Source organism: Pinus tabuliformis, chromosome J, assembly GCF_031772625.1.
Source record: "Pinus tabuliformis cultivar Carrire ecotype Pingquan chromosome J, CPIR1, whole genome shotgun sequence".
Classification (NCBI taxonomy): Eukaryota; Viridiplantae; Streptophyta; class Pinopsida; order Pinales; family Pinaceae; genus Pinus; species Pinus tabuliformis.
This window is the reverse complement of record NC_142295.1, coordinates 1,636,342,142-1,636,352,285: the sequence shown is the minus strand read 5'-3', so window position 1 is coordinate 1,636,352,285 and position 10,144 is coordinate 1,636,342,142. Positions and strand designations below refer to the sequence as shown.

Sequence of the window (10,144 nt, the reverse complement as noted above, 5' to 3'; positions counted from 1 at the left end):
CAGAGCTGATAAAGGAATAGAGTCACCAGAAGTTGGAGGCGAATTTCCCAGGGATGATTCCTCGGGATGAGGAAGGGACAAAGAGCCTAGAGCTAGAGCAGAGAGCCAGAGCAGAGAGCTAGAGCTGGAGCGAGAGCCAAAGCCAAGAGTCAGAGCCAGAGCCGAGAGCCAGAGCTAGAGAGCCGAGAGACAGAGAGCCAAATAGGCAAGGATAAAAATGGTATTCTAAACCCATAGGTTCAGTTGTAAACCAATGGAGTTGAGCGTGGAGCTTGTAAAAGAATTCAGCCATAATCCCAAAGAGCCTAGTCGAGTTGACTAGAGCTCAAGGAGACGTAGCCTAGGAGGCTTGGGTGAACTCCATTTTAAACTTGTTGTCTTATGGTTTGTTTACTTGCTGCATCTTGTTGCTATGTGTATGATGTTTATTTGCTACACTGTTTCACTGTTATATGCTACATATCAGTTTTAAGCAAATAAACTTGAAGTAAATAAACAGTTAAAGACAAACACAAGCAGACACCTATTTCAAGTCCTTTAATTCCGCAAATTGTCAAGCATAAGATAGATCTTGGGAATATATAAGCTTTGGAGTGGGAGAGGTAACATAAGACAAAAAGCCTTTAGTGCCCCATTTTCAGATCAAGTAATCCCCATTCCTGGCTACAAATTCCACTCCCTGCTCAAGATTTTCAACAAACCCTAGCCACCAGATTGCAACATAGCCATTTTTTTCATCTGTGGTGTTTCATTCTATCAGTACAATTATCTGCATCAATTTCATTCCATTGATGCAATTTTTAGCTGCCACATAATGGTAGGTGCGTCCATTATCATCACCTATTGGGGTCTTACTAAGGTTCAAAAACAACACATAAATCACATTTTCCACTTCCCTACATAGTTTTTGACACATGATTTAAATACCTTGGTTTCATCTAAAACCCAATATTTACTTGAAAGTTGATTGACAATGGCTCATTGCCAAAATTGACAAAAAACTAAACACTTAGTTCAATAAGTGGCTCTCGTATGGTGGATTCTTAGTTATGGTCAAATCTATCCTTGGGGCTATCCCATTCAATCAGATGTCCCTTGTTGGGATCCCAAAAAGGAATCCTTTCATAGATTAGGAAGCTTTGCTATCATTTCATCTCATTAGAGGACTGAGAAAATAAAGGTATGGCACTAGTATCCTAGAAAATGCTTGCTATCCCAAAATTCCAAGGAGTTTGGGGGATAAAACATCTATTTCTATCCTCAAAAGCCCTAGTAGCAAATAATGTTTGGAGACACTTGAAGGGATAAGGATTGTGGGCTCAAACCATAAAGGATAAATATTTTTCCACCATATCCATGGAGGATTGCATTCAAACTCCAATTTAAAAAGCATTAAACTCTTCGCTCATTTGAAAATCCATAGCTTCAACATTTCTATTCATTTAGATTTGGTTGATTTGGAATTTTGGCAAAGGAAACAAGGTCCATATATGCCTTGACCCTTGGATTGGAAGAAAATGTGCACATAGGCTAACCACTTCCTATCATTTAGGACTTAAGATCCAAAGACTTCTATACATTGAGTCATATTGCTTAGGGCTAGGTGGGTTAATAATCATCACCAACAATGGTTGTCGTAAAGACATGTAACTCAATGAAGATTATGCTAAGGCTTGGAAAAGCATACATAGATAGTGTAGGAAATGTAGCATCATCTTAACTAATGGAAAGGATGAACTCTTATGGTTCTTGCACCCTTTAGGAGGCTACAAGCTAAAATCTAGGTACAAAGCTTTCGAATTGGAAGACATGGATTAACCATCAATCTAGTGGTGGGAATCCATTTAGAAACTCAAATGTAACCAACAAAAGAAAAACTTTTCATGTAGTTGCTCCTCAACAATAGGGCCCTTACTTGAGATATTATTTAAAAAGGCATTTTGAAGGTCTAGGTAGGTGTTGCCTCTATGAAGTTGATCTCAAAACAAATTCCCATCTTATCCTTTCCTAACAAGAGTTTCTTAAGATAGGTACGGATAGAAATTGAAGGACTTATTGTTGTGAATAATCCATGCAAGAAGCCTCCACAGAAAAAGCTTACAATAATTGGAATTAGAACAACACCACTAAAGCCTTAAAAGCTTTTACCCTCACCCTATCTTGGGGAATTTGGTTGGTCCAAAATGTCAATATTTTTGAAGGAAATGGCACCATGCCTCTTAAGTGTGCTACTCAAACTCTTATCTTAGTGCCTTTCCTCAAATCTCTTCTACCCCTCGCCCTCAAGTATCAACATGCCAAATAACGAATCCTTTTTGTGGGCATTTTTGGATGGAACCTCTCGAGGCAATCCATCCAATGCATCCAAGGGAGGTGTTGGAGGTGCCATTTTCCTCTCCAAAAATGACTGTTTCATTGGGAGATGGGCTCAGCCATAATTCCAGTGAACTCGATATGGTCCTTATGCTTGATGTCGTAAAAGAAGTCACACATATACAAATATTGGGTAACTCTCTCTTAATTATACAACCAGTGAAAGTGGTTTATGTCTTGTGGAATTACCTACTGCGGCCTTTATTTCCAGACATCAAAAAACTTGCAATCCACTCTCTCACATTTCTTTCACTTTTGTATAGGGAACAAAATTTTGAAGCTAACAAGTTGTCCAAGGGAAGGTTAGGAGCTACAAGAAGGAACTTATGAAATCATTAATTCCCAACAAGGCCACCCGACTTCACTTTTATGAACCCCAATTTATAGTTTTCTTTTAGTATTAAAGTTTGTGGAATATTGAACTTACTAAAAATCACTTAGAAGCTATTGTCCTTATGGGCTGTAAATGCGAGTCTTTATCTTTTTTGTTTTCTATATCTAGATTTTAGGTGATGATAATCTAGAAACAACCTAGCCCGAAAATCTGCTAACACGCAAGGATACTGAATCTATCTTTATTTTTCGCTAAAGAAAGGATAGATGCCCTTTTTGTATAAGGCCCATTAGAAGTAGTTTGATATACCAATCCATCTCTCTATTTGTAATTTTGTTATCTTTAACAAAATTACTAGATTTTTCTCTTTTTCTCTTTGGAAAAGAAGAAGATAAAGATTTTGTGACAAAATCATTTCGCTAAAGAATTCCCATTACAAAATTTAAATTCTTTGTGCTCTAATCTTTGATAAACAAGTATGTGGTCCAAAATTACAAATTATATCTATTATTGTTGCACATTGACTCCAACATCAACATTGAACCATTTCCTCCTAATTTAGTTGTCACCTACACAATCTTGCCCTTTCAAACAGTTGGCAAGAAATCTAGCACTCACAAACTGAACTAGTTTGGAATATAAAAGGTAATGTCGTTTGCATATCCTAAACCATGTTAATTCTTGTTGAATTGCAATTCTTACCCAGTTCTGAAAATATCACATCATTGATCAAATAATCAGTTTCATAAAGTGACAGGATACCATTTTCATAAGAGTACAGATGAGCATATCATGAATTTCCAGTGTCAATCTGTCATATGGGTTGAAACTTCACAAATAATTGGTTAACAATTTGGAAATCAAAACTCTCGAAAGAAGCAGGAAACTCTTTACTGCTGCCTATTTGCAGAATCCGCATATATGAATGGGCATCGAATTGAGGGAAGGTGCAAACTGTGGTTTTTTTTTTTTTTGGTTATTTTCCCCTATTAAAGCGTGTTGGAGAGCCATCATACACTTACAATACTGGGTTTTTCCCCTTCTTTGTATTTTGCTTCTCCCTTTTTTCATTTACACCGTTTCATCACCACTGGGGCACATTCGTGGATGCTATCTTGGGGACGACAGTGGATTCCGTTATCCACACAGGTTTGGAACAGAATCACCTAGACTTCCACCTTCTCAAACCGGACACAAACATCTCCCCATCTTGGGAATGGCACCTGAGCCTTGTTATGTAGATGGAAAGAAAATTCAGTCAAACTTGACTGAGCTTAAATGTTAAGAACATGCATTTCCTTCCTCTTAAGAGATTACAGGTTCAAATCTAGAGGGTAGAGTATATACCTCCAGATAGTTTAGCAGTCAAATCACTGCATAGAAGAGCCCCTTATCCCACAAACAAAGAGATCCCCACCACCAATTTGGCGTCTGACTTAGCTGTGAACTTAAAATTAAATTATTATTATTCTTATAATTTGTATCCAGTAATAGCAGTGATCACCAATAACCACCACAAGAACATAGCCCATCGCTGAAATGATGAAAGCGATTAGCATCCCTCAGAACAATTTCTCGGCCCACAATTGCCGAGATGAATTTAATGGCATCATGACAGTCACCACAAACTCTCAGATTTTTCATAATTCTTAAAGGTGTATGGGGTGGTGTGCAGATGAGCCCAAACGCAATAGCCAGCCTTTCACTGTGATGGAAGAGGTGGTCTTCCTTCTGATCTTCTACCAAATCATGCAGCACAAACTTTGTGTTGGGAACATATCCTGCCTCCATCATCTGTCCAGTCAATTCCTCTAACTTTGCATAAATCCTGCCAGTTTGAGGGTGTGTTCTGTCTTTTGAAAAAAACACATGCATTTTGTTCTTGACCTCAATCCAGCTGCAGCCCGGTTCTTTCTTAACTTGTGTTTCTTTCATCCGTTTTCGGACCTTCTCCACATCATCCCACCTATCAGCTGCAGCATAAATGTTTGACAGGAGCACATATGATGCAGAATCATGTGGCTTCAGATCTAGAATACGTTCTGCGGCGTGTTTTCCTATTTCCATATTGCCATGGACTCGGCAGGCACCAAGTAATGTCTGCCATATCACAGCATTTGGTTTGAATGGCATTCTTTCGATGATATTCTCTGCGTCCTCAAGGTTCCCAGCACGACCATAAAGGTCCACCATGCATGTATAGTGTTCCAATCTAGGCACAATGCCATGATCTTCGCACATGGAATTAAAGTATCGGCGGCCTTCATCTACTAGGCCTGCGTGGCTGCATGCATAAAGCACACAAATGAAGGTAATATCATTTGGTTTCAGGCCTGTAAGTTGCATTTGTTCAAACAGTTCAACGGCCTCCTTTCCAAAACCATGATGAGCATATCCCGCGATCATTGCAGTCCATGAAATCACTGTTTTCTCAGGCATTTTGTTGAAGACTTTCCCTGCATCCACCATGCTTCCACACTTCGCATACATGTCAACAAGGGCATTTTCCACAAAGACATCCTCCTCAATCCCCAATTTGATTCTGTGGGCATGGATTCGTTTGCCCATCTCTAGTGATGATAAACTTGCACACGCACCAAAAACACTGGCCAAGGTAAACTTATTTGGTCTCACACCAGCTAATTGCATTTGTTCAAACAGATGGAGCGCTTCTTTGCCATGTCCATGTTGGTGGCAACCAGCAATCATCTCAGTCCACGAGACCACATTTCTGTCGGGCATTGTGTCAAATACTTTGAGTCCATCGTCCACCACTGTCGAACACTTCGCATACATGTCAGCAAGGGTATTGCCAACCCAAATATCCGAATCAAGCCCAATTTTGATGATTTGAGTGTGCAATTTCTTGCCATGCTCGACATCTCCGAGAACAGAACATCCACTCAAAACGGTGGCAAAGGTGAAATGGTCTGCCTTGATGTTTTGGATTTCCATTTCACACAAAAGTTTAAGAGCTTCCTCAATTCGCCCGTGCTCAACATATCCTGCAATCAGTGCATTCCATGAGACTACGTCCCTTTCAGGTATTTTGTCAAACATTTTCCTTGCAGCCTCCAGACTCTTGCATTGCGCATACATTGTGATAAGTGCATTTGCCACAAAGACTTGATACTCAAACCCACTTGTAATGGTATGAGAATGTACCTGTTTGCCTCGTTCCGGCGATGCTAGACTCGCACACGCACTCAAAACGCTGACGAAAGTGAACCCATTAGGCTTGTCTCCTGCGCGGTGCATTTCAGAAAAATAATTCAAGACATCTTCACCGTAGCCGTGCTGATCATATCCTGCCATTATAGCAGTCCAGGAGACCACGTTTCTCTGAGGCATTTTGACGAACACTTGGCTGGCATTCTCCAGATTCCCGCATTTAGCATACATGTTGAGCAGATGGTTGTGAACAAACATGTCGAACTCAAAATTAGATAAGATGATATTGGCATGAATCATCTTGCCTCCTGTCAGATCTCTCGTCTTGGCACACCTCTGCAATTCATGAGCATAGCTATCGGAGTTCCAAAAGCCCTCTTCCTCTGTATTGTCTTCATCATAACATCTCATGGTTGACACATTTTTACCGATAACATAACCCATGTGATGGATTCCCGGGGACAACCGCATGCTTAATTGAAAGAGATGAGATGACAGTGTCCTCACCAGGAACGTATTTTTCATTATTTCTGTGTCTCGAACTCCATATATGTTCAATTTATATGACTATTACAGTGAATATAATCAATTTATATGCCCATTGCAGCATGGTCAGTTGCCTCTGGTCCACTGCATGACGTCTCAGCGTCACAGCTAGGATCGGCATGTTTGGATGGAGCAGGCCGTTTTTTGAGTGAAAATTGTAGAAAAAGTTAATATGGTTATAGGTAGAGTAAGAGAGAAATAGAAATGTTAATTATTATTATTATGATGGGGAATAATATTTAAATTTCTAAATTAAGAATATTTATTAGATTAATTTTTAACTTTAACGTTAGAAATTGAAATATTAATAGTTATGTATATTTAAACTTTATAATATGAAATGGTATAGAAATGAAGAGAAAGACTTTTATAATAAATCATTTTTTATTTTAATTATGAGAAATATTTAAATTTCAAAATTAAGAACCCTTATTATCTAAATTTCTAAATTTAACTTATGAAAATTCAATACCGTATAGTTTTTATGCAAGTACTAAAAAGATAGCTATGCATATTTAAGCTTCATAATATAAAATGGTATAGGCATCAAGAGAAAGACATTAATGCACCTTTCGAAAGCACCTTCCCTATAGTGATCAATTGGGTCACAACCTAGATTTCCTGTTATGCCCATTCCTCTAACTCTGGTGAGTGCACAAACACGATGCTAGTGTTTGTGTTATTATTAACGAGCACAACCATGATGATTAATGGGATTATGTGAAACCACAAATGAATCTTCAAGTTCCAAGTGATTTTATCGTGAGACTTCCTACATGAGTAATTTATTGCTAATTATTATGTGGAAACAAATCCTAAAATTGAGTATGTTTTTCCTTTCTTATGGATGGCATTGTTAATTAAGAATGTTGATGGCTGTGGAAATTTTCTAACAACATACGATAGGTGAATTATGAATTGTAATTCAATCAATTGTAGATTGTAGCAGCAAATCAAGAGACTAAGGTGGTCGCAAAAGGTAGCCAAATGGAAGAGAGCATGGAATATAGAGGAGGACAAGTAGTTACCTTCATTCTCCACATTCTCTGGAAAATGAGAGACTCTTGCTTCAATATGAGCAGAAAAAATTGAAATGCAATCCAAGTTGAATGAATCTAAGGAAAAGACATAGGAATTACTGGAAGAGACGTGTTTTTGGGTTTTTAAAAATGGAAAATTGAAAGGTAAGTTACATACATGCAAACAAAGTTTGATTTGATTTCTAGAGAAAGGGGAATACCAAATTAGAAAAATATAGGGCTAAGTATTAAAATAGGCTTGAAGGCCTATTTGAACGATTCAAGAATTACTAAGAAAATTAGAATAAGATGGGCATTGGTGGGATGAGGAAAAGAGAAATTTGGAGGCCACTCTTTCATAGATGCAAACAAAACTTGATATGATGGCCAGTACAAGTGAAACAATGAGAAAAAAGATTATAGAGCTAATCAATGCACTATATCTCTTTAATATGGAGAGAGTATAATGCTACTCTAGCTTGGATGGAAGATGAAAGGAAACTTTTGAATGTCGAGTCTTGAAATAAAGAGGGTATATTACAATATTTTCTTACCAAAATTGCAACTAACTAATATGAAGTTAACAACTTGCAAAACCACGTGAATGAAGAGAAACGCCATTTAGATTTGCTTGAATACTACATGGTAATAGAGCATTCTCTTCAATAATGAAATGAAATCCTACAGAGGGAGGTCAACAATACTAATCATTTTCTAGAAATACAAAATCAGAGAGTTGAAGAGTTGGAGAGTGCTCTACATTCTATCAACGAGGATTTTGAATTTAAAGACCATCGACCTTTTCAACTAAGGTCACTAGCACTAGAAAATGGAAAATCAAAATCAAATGACTCCCTATAACCAAACCCAAACCATGTGCATGAAAGTAAGAATAGAAAACCAAGCCATGTTGTTATGAAACCAACTCACAAAAAGATAGAAAAGAGAGATAAATGCCTTATAATTCAGCCTCTTCGAGGGGGAAACCTCCTTTACATTACGCAAATGAAAAATTCTTCGATGATACAAATGACAAGACCTCCTTTCTATATATAGGAGTCTAAGGGGTCATAATATAATCAGAGCCGACATAACAATAATAATGTAAGGGCACAATAATAACAATAGTGGGCTTCTATGGGGCACAATAATAACAATATGGGGACTACATGGGCACAACAATATAATAAGGGGATTGTACTAATAACAATAAGGGGTTACACTAGTGGTATAGGGACCTAACATGCCCCTCTCCTTCAAAAAGTGTTGTCCTCAACGCTTGAGTAGTTCTTGATGCTTCTGTATAAATTCTTGTCCTCCCATGTGGAATCTTCAGCGGGTGAGTTCTTCCACTCGATGAGATACTCTGAAATTGATCTATTTCGTAGCTGTCGATTTCTTGGTTCTGTGACTGCTTCAAGTTCCAATATGATTTTTCCTTCCTTGTCAAGTTCTAAGTGCTGTAGTTTTAACAAAATCCAATGGGTATTCAGGGACTCAGAGATTAGAGAGAACTTATTTGGATTCCAGAGCGACTCAAGTCCTCCTGATGCTCCACAGGCAGAGGTTGCTTTTGCTCCGTCTTTTTTCCAAAATTTTCTGCTTGTTTGGAGGAAAAATGAGTCCTCCAATTTAATCTCCTGGATGAGTAGAATGTTCGGGGCTTCCAGTCTTACTAGACTATTCATAGCTTCTTCCTTGGCTTTGGAGCCCATTCCCCTACAATTCCAGGAGACTATCTTCATCATTTATTTTTACTGTGGTGAGCTCCCTTGGAGCTCTGGGTTTGGATCCTCTTCATCTTCGAGGTTTTAGCTAGAAGTTTCTCTAGCGTTGGCTGGCTGCCCTGAAGCTTGTCTTTATATGTCTCTTGATCTCTTTTTTCCTTTGTTGACATCCTTCCTCTCGTAGATCTTCTAGGGGTAGACTATGATTCCCCTATCTCCCCTTCTTCCTCCGATTCCTTTGACTCTTGAGTTTCCTCTTCTTCTTCTGACAACTTCCCTTTGGATCTCTCTGGTACGCTTATGGATTTAGTCGGAGAGACTGCTTTCGGGATTTCTGTCTCTTGCGTGTTCATGATATCAGATCCAAGGATCTCAAATTTGTTCCCTTGGCTTTCCAAGGGTGGATTCTGAGCAGATCCCGCTTGGGGGACTTTAGCATTAGTGCTAGCATTCTTCTTGAGTGAAGTTTTGGATCTTTTTGCCTGGTTCCATCCTTCATCTTTCCCTTTTTCTTCTACCCCTTTGGTTGGGCAATCTCTGGCGAAGTGACCGTAGACTTGGCACTTCCGGCATTTGAACGACAGCTGCTCATAGTCTAATTTTTGAACATGCGTCCACGGACCTACCCTTATTTTGATGGCCTCTGGTAATCCAACCTCCAGATCTACCTCCACACAAATTTTGGCGAAGTCGTACTGATCTTTGTTGTTAGCCTTGTCTATGAATTTCCCGAGAGCATTTCTGATATGTTTCAAAGAGTCCCAATTCCAGCAATGAATGGGAAGATTTGGGAGCCTTACCCACATCGGGACCATAGAAGGCACATCCACCACTGGATCGAAGTCTGGCGTCCATTTGTTTAGATACAGCCCTTGAGGGCCCATGAAATAGGGGCCATTTCTGAAGATGAGATCCTTATCCTCTTTGTCAGTACATTCAAATAAGAAATATCCTCTTCTGAGGAAGTAAGAGGT

The 10,144-nt window shown here is 38.8% G+C and overlaps 1 pseudogene; it reads right to left on the bottom strand.

Annotated features, from left to right (window-relative positions):
- Positions 1-3,362: 3,362 nt before the first annotated feature.
- Positions 3,363-6,594, bottom strand: LOC149233778 (pentatricopeptide repeat-containing protein At2g03880, mitochondrial pseudogene; annotated as a pseudogene).
- Between the last annotated feature and the right edge of the window lie 3,550 nt (positions 6,595-10,144).